The sequence below is a fragment of the Octopus sinensis genome, linkage group LG2, assembly GCF_006345805.1.
Source record: "Octopus sinensis linkage group LG2, ASM634580v1, whole genome shotgun sequence".
Taxonomy (NCBI): domain Eukaryota; kingdom Metazoa; phylum Mollusca; class Cephalopoda; order Octopoda; family Octopodidae; genus Octopus; species Octopus sinensis.
In genome coordinates this window covers 136,824,807-136,839,642 of record NC_042998.1, presented here as the reverse complement: position 1 = coordinate 136,839,642, position 14,836 = coordinate 136,824,807, and positions in this window count along the sequence as shown.

The following is a 14,836-nucleotide window of genomic DNA, read 5'->3' as shown; positions in this document are numbered from 1 at the left end:
CCTTACCCGTTTCCCGTTTCTCCTCATCTACTGCCCCTCCACCCTTTCCCTCCAACGCACAGTTCTCCGAGCTTTCCGGTAACTCCAGTCTGACGCTCCACCTCGCACATCTTCCCTAACCCACCTCTTCCCTCTTTCAAACGAGCCCATAACCTACGTAGCCACCTGGTCCACGGTTTCTTCCCTACTCCCGCCTCCCAGCCTGGCTCCTTTCTCTGTTCTCGCTCACGCAGTCGCACCTGCCATACCTCTCCATCACCACTATCCTCACTGGCACTCACCACTGTCCCAATCACATCACCGATTCCTTTACTTGCACCTCCAGTAACGTTATTTACTGCATCTCCTACTCTGTCTGTCCTTCCCTGTACATTGGTCAATCGGGATGCCGCTTGGCTGGCCGGTTCGCGGAGCACCTCCGAGAAATCAGACACAGCAATGACACCCTGGTCTCACGTCATTTCCGCTTTACAACATCTATTTGTGTTCAGACTATCTCTGCACAGGAGCCACCTGGACCCTCGCCTTCGTGGTGAACTGTAATTAATCTTCTTTCGTTCGTTTGCGACTTGTGAGCTCAACTTGAAACTTCTTTTAATCTGACACACCTCACATAGATTCCTCACACTTCCCACATGCACCTGTCCCTCCCCTCACCTACACACCTGCATATCACCTACTTCAGTACCCTCACCATACACATACCACTAAAAAAGCACCCATACATATTGTTCAACTCATTACACGCGTCATACACCATTACACCCACACCCACAAACACCTTTTCACTCCACACACATAAGCACCCAACACTTCTCAGCATACACATTACACACCATTTTCCACACTTCCACACACCCACACACACACGCTTCAATAGCGTCACCACACAAACCACTATACGAGCATCCCTACACACTGTTCAACTCAGTATACATACCACACATCATCATGTACAATCTCACACACACACAAGCATATAATGCCTGAACACAGACAATATGTACACACTCACACGCGACACGCATAAACACACACAACACGCATTAACAAATACAACACGCATAGGCAGATACTTTCGCCCACAAGCATACACTATACACATGTACACTATATGGTCACACATGCAAACACACGTGCATACACAACCTGAATAAGTACATATCAACTACTAAACACATGCGTTTTCACACACACACATGTCCATATTCACACTCACACGTATACATATGTCCATACACACACACAAATACACAGAACGCACATCACTTCACATAATGTACGAACTGTGTCACATACATATATACACACACACTCAGGTCTACTATGTTTCTGCTCGCCTACACATACATATTCACACACTCACACACACTTTTCTGACATACACACATGCGTGAGAATAGAATTCGTTCGACCGTAATTATCTCTCTTTCATTCAGTCTTCTTCTGGCTGTAACGTCATGTTGAGCCGTTAATCCCTACAAACATTTTTCTTTATCTCTCCGCTTTTTTTTTCATCCTTTTCCCCCTCTTAATCCTTTCTGTCGAAGAATATAGGCTCGAAACGTAAAAGACTTTTCCATTCTTCCCAAGCGTTAAACAAATACACCTGCTTGTTGTTCCTACATCTGTCTTCGTCTTTTGTTTTCTGTATATATATATATATATATATATATATATATATATATATATATATATACATACATGCAAGCATACATACATAAATAAATGTATATATACGTAAATATATATACATATGTACACACACACATATATGTGTATGTGTATGTATGTATATACGTTTGTATGTACGATTTTGTATAACAGTTTAAAATAGTTTTATGAATAATATAAATAACATAAATGCATATAGCTTATGTATATAGCTTATTTTATCAATTTCATTCCATCGTTTATCTGTCAATTGTCTTACGAATACTGTAAATTTTGCGTGCTCAGTTCTGTTCCACTTTACTCTCTTATTTGTTTCAGTCATTTGACTGCGGCCATGCTGGAGCACCGCCTTTAGTCGATCAAATCGACCCCGGGACTTATCCTTTGTAAGCCCAGTACTTATTCTATCGGTCTCTTTTGCCGAACCGCTAAGTTATGGGGACGTAAACACACCAGCATCGGTTGTCAAGCAATGCTAGAGGGACAAACACACACACACACAACACACACATACACATACACATATACATATATATACATATATACGACAGGCTTCTTTCAGTTTCCGTCTACCAAATCCACCCACAAGGCATTGGTCGGCCCGGGGCTATAGCAGAAGACACTTGCCCAAGATGCCACGCAGTGGGATTGAACCCGGAACCATGTGGTTAGTTAGCAAGCTACTTACCACACAGCCACTGAAACCTGATACAAATGATGACAGGTAGGTAGGTAGGTAGGTAGGTTCTATTGTATTAGAACATAAATTACATAATCTTCGATTCCATTCTATAGTTTCGAGTGTGACACAAAAGATCACTCTCGAAAGTGAATGAAGGATAGGAAGGTACTATTATATGAAATCGCAGTTATTTTGAAAATTTTGTCTTTCTAAAACGTATTAGGGACCAAATTGATTCATTGGTATTTAAAATAGGTTTATCTAAGAATTTAAAATAAACTGAAGGCACCTGTTATTAACAACGCACACCATACTCCAGTACAGTCATATATATATAGTGTAGGAAGAAATGGAGCTGAACGAAGATTTAATAAAATTCCTTTATATTATTTTCTACATATGCTTCGAAGGCTGCAAAGTCCCTAATTCGGATTGAATAAGGAGTCCATTTTGCAGCTTTCTCTTCAGGAAAATCCAGGAACTTAATTCTCCAACAAAATGCACAACAAGCTTTTCGACAAACGCTCACGAGGAACCCATGAAATAAATGACACAAACTGTCTATCTATATTTCAGACTGGGTGAAATCAGAAGAGATTGTCCGTTGAGATAGTTCAAGGTCAGAATCCGGTTGGCAGAAGGGGGGTACAGGAAAATCAAAGAGTGTGAATGTATTCTGTATGACTGGTGTTTATATTTGAATTATTTTAAGAATGAGTGTTAGAGTGTTTGAGCGTGAGAAAATGCTTTAATGTATGTGTGTGTGCGTCTATGTATGTGTGACAGTGTGTTTCGAAGGCAGAAAGAGAGAGAGATATAGCAGGTATTTCTTGACCATTAATACCTGCTATATCTCTCTCTCTTTCTGCCTTCGAAACACACTGTCACACATACATAGACGCACACACACATACATTAAAGCATTTTCTCACACTCAAACACTCTAACACTCATTCTTAAAATAATTCAAATATAAACACCAGTCATACAGAATACATTCACACTCTTTGATTTTCCTGTACCCCCTTCTGCCAACCGGATTCTGACCTTGAACTATCTCAACGGACAATCTCTTCTGATTTCACCCAGTCTGGCGTCAACGCATATAGATAGACAGTTTGTGTCATTTATTTCATGGGCTCCTCATGAGCGTTTGTCGAAAAGCTTGTTGTGCATTTTGTTGGAGAATTAAGTTCCTGGATTTTCCTGAAGAGAAAGCTGCAAAATGGACTCCTTATTCAATCCGAATTAGGGACTTTGCAGCCTTCGAAACATATGTAGAAAATAATATAAAGGAATTTTGTTAAATCTTCGTTCAGCTCCATTTCTTCCTACACTTAATATATAAAACTTCAAATTTCCGCACTAAGGCACGGTTTTTATGCCCCATGGTCGTAACTTCAACCGTGTTTTTTCTGTTGTGATATTTGCTACCCAGGTATCGGTTATCATGTGAATTATCCGTAATAAGATAATTCATTTATCTACTACAATAATTATATATATATATATATATATATATATATATATATAATATATATATATATGTATGTATATGTATATATATATATATACATACATACATGCATACACACACACACACACACACACACACACACACACACATATATATATATATATATATATATATATATATATATATATATACATATATATTAGTAGAAAAGCACGAGTAAGATAACTAGGTAAAGAGGAGACAAACAAGTAAATAGTACACAGAGTCAATCAAGCGTAAGTCAAACAAGCAAAGTAGTTTAGAATGAAAATAAATGCATCAAAGGAAGAAGCAAAAGAGGATCCAAGTTTATGAAAGGGAAGAAAAATGGATAAGAGGGATAAGGGAAATAGAAAAATATGCAGTGCCCCATTTGAGATTTCTATATAACATCAACCACATACAAGCAATCAGCACACACATACTAAACACATACGTACAAATATACACACAAATGCTTACAAAACATACACACGTGCACCTGCCTATGTAAAATAATCATAAATGCACGTACGAAATATATACACACCAACATGTTAATATATTGGCTTTACTTTTAAAAATAAAAATAGTAAAAATAAAAAATATCTTTAAAAATAGGGCAAATCTTTTTTTATTCTCGTTTCCATTTTCTTTCTGTCTTTTTTTTTCTTCTGCTTTCTCTCGTTTTTTTCTCCTGCTTTCTCTCCTCTTTCTCCGTCTTTGTGTGTTTTTATTTCCGACGAAGCACATTTTAATCCCGAAACGTCAAACATATCTTTCGTTTTTACATTCAGCGTTAAGCTAATAGAATTTTTTTATCGTGTTCTTTGTTGAGTGTTGTTATGCATGTGAATGTATGTATCTATGTATGTATGTTTATATGTATGTATGTACGTACGTACATTGATACAAAACTAGCTTCCCGGTTAATGAAAATATAAATACTTTACTTCATGTTTTGAGTTCTATTTCTCACGTCTATAAAGCCACAGCTTGGTTTCCAAGAAAGTAATGATATCAATTTCTTCAACATTTGTCCTAGTTAAACAAAAGATTTAACTGTCTTCTAGTAGAGACAACATTGATCAGATACAATCTATAGAATACATTTCATTGTGATAATAAACTGGATTTATTAATGCTATTTCCTCCGGTTAATAAAGTTGTCAGCCGTATGTCACAAATAATTTGAAAATCCTACTTACAGTTCATAACAGTCCGATTTCATGAGGAAATAACATCGCCATAACCTTCTGTTTCCTAGAAGCATAGACTATTTATCTTAAACTTCTTCATCAATTAGTAAAGAAATAATTTTTTCAGAGAAAATTTCAGCTAGGACACTTAGCTGACAAGTGAGATAAAATTGCATTTCAAAATAAACTCTTTTATAAACTCTTTTATACCTCTATAAACTCTTTTATAACTCAAAATCACTGAAACGGAAATTTAGAAAAGCTAATTTTAATGGTTGATTTGCACATAGTCACAATCTCGAAGTAATATGTAGGTAGGATTTATATGACCGACTGCAAGCATAAATTTCGGAATAGTGAGGCACATGATCAGATATTCTTTGCGCGAGAAAACATTACTCTTTTCTAATAATATAACGGCTGAACGCAGCCAGTTTGCAAACTCAGTACAATATTGGTTAAAATACCACTCGGTACTTTCATTTTTTTTTCATTCCAAGTTAAAATTCAAATTTCGCTTTTTGTCTTTCATTTTTGTCTTTTTGGAATCGATAAAATAAAATTCCAGTTGATACTTGGGCCATCCCTCAAATTTGCTGGCTTTGTGTCTAAATTAGTAACCAATATTTTCATGAACGATCTTTATGAAGATTTCCAAAGCAATATAACAGCTTGTACTCAGTATTTATTTATCTATACCCTAGTGAAGACAAATAGCGAGTTGATTTGTCTATGAGAAAATGTGATCATTAACAGTTAACCTTACTGCAATCTAAGGAAGCATTCGAACCTATCGAACCCAGTACTCGACTTATTTTCTTAGACGGAAGGAAGGCAAAGTCAAACACAATAAAGAACATGGCATTTTCACCGTTTCTCTATTGATTCCGCCAATCTATCACTCTTTATAATATCTCTACTGCATCTTAATTCTAAAGTCACTTTGCTGAGCTCGTATACGTTGCAGTGCTGAGTTAAAATTCTGCTGAAGTGAATTTACCTTTCACCCCTGCAGGATCGATAAAAAATGTACCAGTTAAGTAATTAGACCATGATAAGTACTTAGACCCCTTTCCCTAGATTTTAGATCTTGTGCTTATATGCCGCTTCTTAGTACTAGTGGAGAATTGGAATTGCATTTTAGATATCAATGGAATAGTGTAGGGTTAACCCATAGAAGTAACGGAGACAAAATCCTTAAAAACCAGCCCAGGCACTTCCAACTGCTTGACTGGTAATGACCAGGTTTCCCAAATGTATCAGTGAAGACATGTAGCTACTATAATGGATCATGTGGATCGGATCTGTATAGATTACTCGTCAAACAGAGATAGAAGCATAATGTATCCACAACTTAAAGTGGTCTAAGACCACAAAGACCATATTAGCGAGCCAGTGAAGTGGCTCGCTAATATGGTCCTCAAAATCAGATGATGGGGCATTCGGAAGGGAGTAATTACATATGGATCGATAGCATTTGGTAAAATGCATATGTGGATGATGATACGGAGCAAAATTTTCCAAGACAATCGGACTCCAGCTCGGCGCTGGAGTGATAAATCCATGCTGTCAAACAGTGTTGTGAGGCCCTACATAAATGGTCATCTTAAATTACTTAAGATTTAGTTTGGATAAGTGATATTGGATTCGAATGAGAAATAAAGCCAGAACTTATATTTGGTTTATTCTTTTCTTCTTTTATTTTATTTGCCTCGCCTTTATTGAGCAAATCGACCCCAGGACTTATTCTTTGTAAGCCTAGTATTTATTCTATCGGTCTCTATTGCTGCACCGCTCAGTTGAGGGTACGCAAACACACCAGCATCGGTTGTCAAGCGATGTTGGGGGAACACACACACACACACACACACACACACATATATATATATATATATATATATATACGACAGGCTTCTTTCAGTTTCCGTTTACCAAATTCACTCACAAGGCTTTGGTCGGCCCGAGGCTATAGTAGAACACACTTGTCCAAGGTGTCACGCAGTGGGACTGAACCCAGAACTATGTGGTTGGTAAGCAAGCTACTTACCACACAACCACTCCTGCGCCTATATATACTTTCCCCTACATTTTATGTCCTTTTTTAAAAAGTAGCATAAATGTCATAACCGCTATTTCCCCCTCCTTTAATTCTAGAACCTTCATGTCTAGTTAAAGATAGCGCTGGATCGTTAGAGGTTCGAGAGCGTCGCAATATAATTAGTAATTAGCTTTTCGCTATTTATGTCCCTGGTTTAAATCTCAACGAGGGCGACTTTGTTTTTTTTCTTCTGGAATCAATAAAATAAGTTACATTCAAGTGTTACTTGTCTCTGTGCCAAAAGTGCTGGCATATTTACAACTTCAGAAATCCTTATTTTAATTTATTTTTTAAATGCCAATGAAATTCATATATTTTAGGAGAAGCAAAATGGCAAGCGTAGCATTTTAAGGCTTTTCTCGAGAGTATTATAAGTGTAAATAAACTGAAATAATTTCGACAGGGGATTGAAGCCACGTCACTTTTCCAGGAATTTATCACTGAATGCAACAACGTGCTTGTCAGAGATTAACTGCTTATTGATTTCTCATCAACATAAAGGATCATATTTATAGAAGACAAATGAGGTTGTTTGTGATACATTCGTTTATCAAAGGCATGAATGACGCAAGTGAAGTGAATGGCTTTAGCCGAGAATCAAAGACTTGTCCATCAATCATACGTTAAATTGATAACAGTCTGCAACCTAAATCATTGATCTCCTATTTAAATGTTGTACATTATTGACATTCTTGACAACCGAACACATAACATGATATCGTCCTGATATTGTTTTCTATTATATTCGGCGTGTATTTTCTAACAAATACTAATCTCTTCTATTTTCTTACATATTTTAGATGATATAGAACCAGAGCTAAATAAAGAATTAACTAACCCAATACAAACAAAGATCCTATACAAAGTTCATTATATGTCTTGTGCGATAACATTAAATATTGGCGGCATTTTAGCTCAGAAGGTAAAGACAGACGAAATGCCGCTAAACATTTTGCTCGGCGTGCAAACGATTCTGCTAGCTCATCACCCTAATTAACTACTAAATATTTGTTTCAAATTTTTTTAAAAGCCAGCAATTTCGGGTAAGTGGGTAAGTCGATTGCTTTGGCCCCAGTGCTTGACTGGTACTCATTTTATCGACTCCGAAAGTATGAAAGGCAAAGTCAACCCCGGCAGTATTTGAACTCAGAACGTATAGTCGGAAGACATACCACTGAAAATTTTGTCCGGTGCGGTAACGATTCTGCCTACTTGCCGCCTTCATAACAAATGAATATTTGCGTGGCTTTACCCAACATTAAACTGCTTTCTTGTAGTAGCTTGAACTATCTCTGGTAGAGTACATATAGGGCCAATGCTTTGAATTTCTTTAAAACTGTGATGCTTTTAAATAATGAGCTTCCTTATATTTATTTTTAATTGAATATGTAATTTCTTAGATTCGTATTTGTTAAATAGATACCGTAAACAATGATATAAAGTTAACATATATATATATATATATGTTAACATTAATTTAACTGCATTAAATTTGTTTACACTAACTTAACCTTTGTTGTTTTTCATGCGGACGGTGTCTTTGAGTTATTTCTCTAAACATTTCTCTAAACATTTCTACTCATTTTTTTATGCCTACTAGTGTGCTGTTTTCCATCATTTAGTATTTTCCTTAAAAATATTTTGGGAAAGTTCGGCGAGGACAATGCTTGAATGAGTTTTTTTTTTGAATAGTTGTTTGTTTATGTTAGCGCAAGACCTGGTATTCTGGGGGAAATGATTAAGTAGATGACATCAGTTCCACTACTTGAACTAATAATTCATTTTATGACCCCAGAGGGATGAAAGGCAATTATAATCTCGATAGGATTTGAGCTCAAAATAAAAAGAGCCAGAATGATTTTATAATAATTTGAACTTGAACTTAGAATATAAAGAACACGAGAAAGGCGGCGGGATAGTCGAAACATTAGCACGCCAAACAAAATACCTAATAGCATATGGTGCGTCTTTACGTTCTGAGTTTAATTTCTGACGTGGTCGAATTCGTTTTTCATCCTTTCGGGATGAATAAGACAAGTACTTCCGAAATTTCTGACCTTGTGCCAAAATTTGAAACCAATATGAACACAAGACCGGGACTTCTGAGGGAGAGGGTTAAAGTGATTACATGGATTTCTGTACTTTAACTAACACTATATTTTATGATAGGATGAAAGGTCAAGTTGATTATGGCGGAATGTGAACTCAAACTGTATAGAACTAGAATGATTTTATAATGATATTGTAACTCGTTCGGAGTTTGTTTTTTGTACTAACCATAATAACTAAATAATATAAGGGTGTATTAAACATTTTAATATTACTTAACTACAGATTTCTGTGCCTCGGCATGGCCACAGCCTTGAGAGTGAATCGCATAAATGAATAAATAATCGCAATATTTGCCGGGGTAGTTTTCATAGAAAATACTAAATAGATTTGCAAGACTGTATATTGTTTGGCGTAGAATAGCAGATGTTATTAGAGAATTAGAGACTAAGTGTTGCATGAAAAACAATAATAATGTTAGAGTTAGCAAATTTAATGCAGTTAGTCAATATATATATATATATATATATTATATATATATATATATATATTATATATATATATATGTATGTATGTATGTATGTATGTATGTATGCATGTATGTATGTATGTATGTATGTATGTATGTATGTGTGTGTGTGTGCATGTGTGTGTGTGACATAGATTTCAAAATTCAAGTTATCAATACTTAAAAGTAAAAATAATGAGATATTACACATAAATTACACGCAATTGAATACTGCATGTAAATATATACAGAGTAATATTAATAGACTGGAATGCTGACTGAATATTTAGTGCTGTGAAATCAAAAATTACCATACCAAGTGTCTATGCAAGGCTCGAACTCAGAAACTCGAGTTACAAAACAAACAATATAGTCATTTAGTTCCACATCCGCCGTTGGCACGAACTCCATTGCGTAAATAAACCGGAAGACTTTGGAGAAAGAAATTCTGATAATGATTCACTCTAATTTTATTTGTTTTTTAAAAATTATGCTATCGCAGTAATATAACTTTAATTATATTTGACGACCGAGAACTGGACAATTAAATATCTCTTTATCAATATTCTTAATCACCTAAACCGATTTCAAATTCTGATACTAAAGTTAATTATGGTCTGCCTACACCACACCTCACTCGCTCTTTTTCTCGCATTAGCTATTTATCTAAAGAATCTTGTCTCTCGGGTGAAAATTTATAATAAATCTTAGAGAATTTGCACAATACAAAGCGAACTTTTATCTTTGTTGGAATTTATTATTGTATATAGAAAGCTTTTCCCAATTTGTATTGTGAGACAAATTACCTTATAATATAGCCATAGCATTAATCAAATGTTAATCATTGAAAACACAAGGAACATAATTTCTGTTCAGTTCGCTATTTCACTTGATTTAGACTAAGATTGGCATACTGATTTCAAAACTACAGTCACTTTTCTTCTATCACACCATGATTATTTTCTATAGCTTACTCTCTGAATAAGCACATTTGTATTGTTTGTTCGTAAGTAATAGGGCTGGTCAGATGTTTTAATATTTTATTGATAATACCAGGGAACAATTTCGAAAAAAAAATAGATGTCTTGCATTTTACAATAGTTCTACCTAATTTGGTGGTGCTGGGTTCAGAAATGCCCTCGGGAAGTTTTTTGTAAAACAAGAATTTATTTTTTTATAAAAACGTCGATTTCGCCATTAAATACTGAAATAAGAAACTCACACAAACCAAATAGTGCTCTTTTTGTTTAACAAATATGTTGCACAAAACTTTTAATTACACATTTCAGGATAGATATTTCTGTCAAACTGGAGTTTCAGCAATTCAATTAGTGAACTTTCTCTTTGCTGCTTTGCGTGAATAACTTGCATCAAGGCAGTCTTTTTGCAGTAGTCCAGCAGTAGTCAGAAACCAGCAGTAGTCAGCCATTACGTTTGTGTTCCACCTGTCTTTATAACTAGTCTCCATGGTCCCGATGTCTTGGGGGAATCTTTCTCCTTGATCATCACGTATTGCAGTATGAATCTCAGTAAAGTAGTTTAGATGACTCTGAAGGAAATACACTTTTGCATTCATGTTGCAGCTCAGTGCTTGAAAATTGGTTTAAGAGGGTCTGCAGAAATTCTTCAGAATTTGATGACTTTCTGTTTCCCCGAAAAAGACACAGCTGCAGTAAAGCATTCGTTGCTTTTTTTTCAACGCCAGACATGGTCTCCAAAAACTGCGCGTCCTGCAATAATCACCTAACTTGTGATCCGTCAATCATACTAACCTTAAGTTTCTCACAAGACAAAATTGGAAGCTTTTTGCTAATGTATTGGAAATAGTCCCTGTCTCAGTGTTTCAGCACATGTTTTACACTCTGTATGAGGTGCACAACTCGATCACCTATTTTCATACCAAAGTAAGTAAGGTACGCTTTTTTCGCAAAATCTGTAAAGTGTAACATCCAGAAATAAAGCAGAAAACATCGGGACTGTATTTGCATTTTCTTCTCTCACAACTGGCGATATTTCTGAAAGAAAAAACATATTCAAACCAGTTGTTATCTAGGAAAAGCATTTTCTGAATTATTAACTGCTGATGGCAAAGAGCGTACATGTGTCATGAAGTTTTTTCTACAGTTATTTGAGAATACTTGGCAAAAAGTGACGTTGACCCATATGACCTCACAGTTAAAATATTAAGGGTGCATTCAAAATGCCAATTTTCATAAGAAATACTGCGGCACTCCGTCGGTTACGACGACAAGGGTTCCAGTTGATACAATCAACGGAACAGCCTGCCCGTGAAATTAACCTGCAAGTGACTAATGCACGCCACAGACACGCGTACTCTTAACGTAGTTCTTGTGGAGATTCAGCATGACACAAAGTGTGACAAGACTGGCCCTTTGAAATACAGGTACAACAGAAACAGGAAAAAAAAGTGAGAGAAAGTTGTGGTAAAAGAGTACAGCAGGGTTCACCACCACCACCCCCTGCCGGATCTTCGGGGAGCTTTAAATGTTTTCGCTCAATAAACTCTTACAACGTCCAGTCTGGGACCCGAAACCACGATCCGCTGCCCTAACCACTGGATTATTGCGCCTCTACTATAAGAAATAGTTAAAGATTCAATTAAATTTGTCTCACCTGGTTTGCAATGATAGTCACACTCTAAATCAAGCACAGCGTGGGCGTATCTGCAAACAAATTCCACAAATACGAGACATACATTATGTAAAGATCACAGAAACGTGTTTTTTAATTAACATCTCATTAAATAAAGGACATTTCTGTCATCATCTTCACATTTTAAGCTGGTTAGATGGAAAATAGTGAAAGCTGCTTGAATTTGATGGTTTTTATTCACTGAAGATACCTAAATCGTGACTTTTGTTTGCCATTTGTAGTTGCATTTGCTTTAAATGATATTGGAAAACTATGTTTTCAGTTACGTCAAAGCTCCATACATAGGTCTACATTTGATGATGCTAAATCTATCCTTAGAAATGGGGACAATACCTGAGCTGTTGAAAAATGGGCATTTCCGTTTGACGTGATAGAGTAAAATGGATTTTAGTTTTGAAATCAGCACCCTAATATTATTAAGAAACAGGTCTCCAAGACCAGACAACAAAAACATGTTCTCCATTGTAATATAGTTACAAAGGCCTTGAATGTGAAGCAATTTATTCTCCATCATTAAATTACGTCCGTTTAAATGATTTGTCTTCATCAAAACTTATTACTTATAAATACTTAATATTATTTACAAAAGGATTTGTGCAAAATGAATTGTTATATGTAACCAATGCAGCATAGTTGATTCATGTTAGGTCCCCAGTAGCATGCGTTGAGAAGGGATCACACGCCAGCGCGCACACGCGCGCACACCTACACACACACGCGCGCACACACACACACACACACACACACACACCACACACACACACACACACACACACACACACATAGAAAGCAACTTTACTGCTTTTTTTCAATAATTCAGAGGAAGAACAGCGTCCATGATCTGTTTAACACGGCCCATAAAATTAGTGGAAGAAAGGTAGGCAGTCAACCTTTAACTGAAAACCTGTCCCCCGAATGCTTACAATAAGTGCACTCCTTTAAATGTACCACTAAAGGGCCGCTGATGGTATTAAACCGCGAGATGGATTAAGGGAGGCGCATGGCCTACTGGTTAGTGTGTTGCACTCATGATCTGAAGATCGTAGTTTCGACTTCTGGATCGAGAGGTGTGTTTTATTTTTGAGAAAAACATTTCATTTCTCATTGCTCTAGTCTACCCTGCTGCAGACTGGCATCTTGTTCAAGGAAAATGTGATCTCGATTACTCATATACTGTGGAAACCGAGTATCCAGCCCGAAGAATCCTAGGGCTCGGACATAATTCTAAGGGTTGCGAATGATAATGATGATGTTAAATTAAGTCTTTCATCCGAGGATGGTCTTTCACATAGTTTCTATCTACCAAATTGCTCTTACAATGTTTTGGTTGTTCCGAGGCTAGGTGGAAGTCACATGTTGATTTAGACTAAGATTGGCATTACATATGACTGATTTTAAAAAAAACTGCTGGAAAGCAAACAAAGCACTGTTAAAACAATAATAAGCATTACACTCCAGAGCAACTGAAAGTTAAAAAAGAAATCATGCAAAAGTTTCTTTTTATTTCCTTTTTTTATTCAATTTCTAATAATCTTTATTTATTTTGTGTATTTTATTTCTTAATGATTTCTGTTACAAGATAAATATTTGCTTACTGAATGCTTAAGAATAATACAGATAAAGATGATATTATTAATAATAAAATGTTCACGTCATATTTTTACAGACTCAGCGAAATAGAAAAGTTATTATATACACACACACACATGTTTATCTATGTATGTGTACGTATATGTATATATATATATAATATATATATATATATATATATTATATATATATATATATATATATATATATATATATATATATGTATGTATGTAAGTATGTATGTATGTGTTTATGTATGGATATTACACACTGACACAGATGATGAGTATTAACGCTGTACCGTTTTTCGAAAATGAGAAATTTTTATTTCCAAATCTTGTTATTATCATCCCGGTCAAATGGCGAAATTTTTAGTGAAGTCGTGTTTATATTTTCATTTGCTTTTGTTACTCTTTCGTTTCTTCTTTGTTATTTACTAATGTCAAACGGATGCAAAAGTTCCTTCGTTATAAACCTGCTTCTGGAACATAGTTTAATCAACTCAGCGACAAAACTTGAAACTTTTTGTCTTCTGTAAAGTCTTTGTCAAGTAATAGATAAAACAACGAATGGCCAACAAGTAATAACCTCTTGACACTAATCGGAGATAACACCAAATGCTCTATAAATCAGATTAATGGCGACACAAAGCTGATAGATATTCAGCTACTGTATTAGTAGCAAGGTATAAGGAACGCCATTGGTGCAGTCAAGCATGTTTTGGAAGGATCGGGCTGAGATTAAATTTCTGTTCTTCCCTCACACCAAATATACTTTTATCTTTTCTTCTCATTTCTCTTCATTCTTCTCAAGCTTGTTATCTGTTCTCTTCTTTCTTTTTCTTATTTTTTTCCTTTCTCTTGCAAAT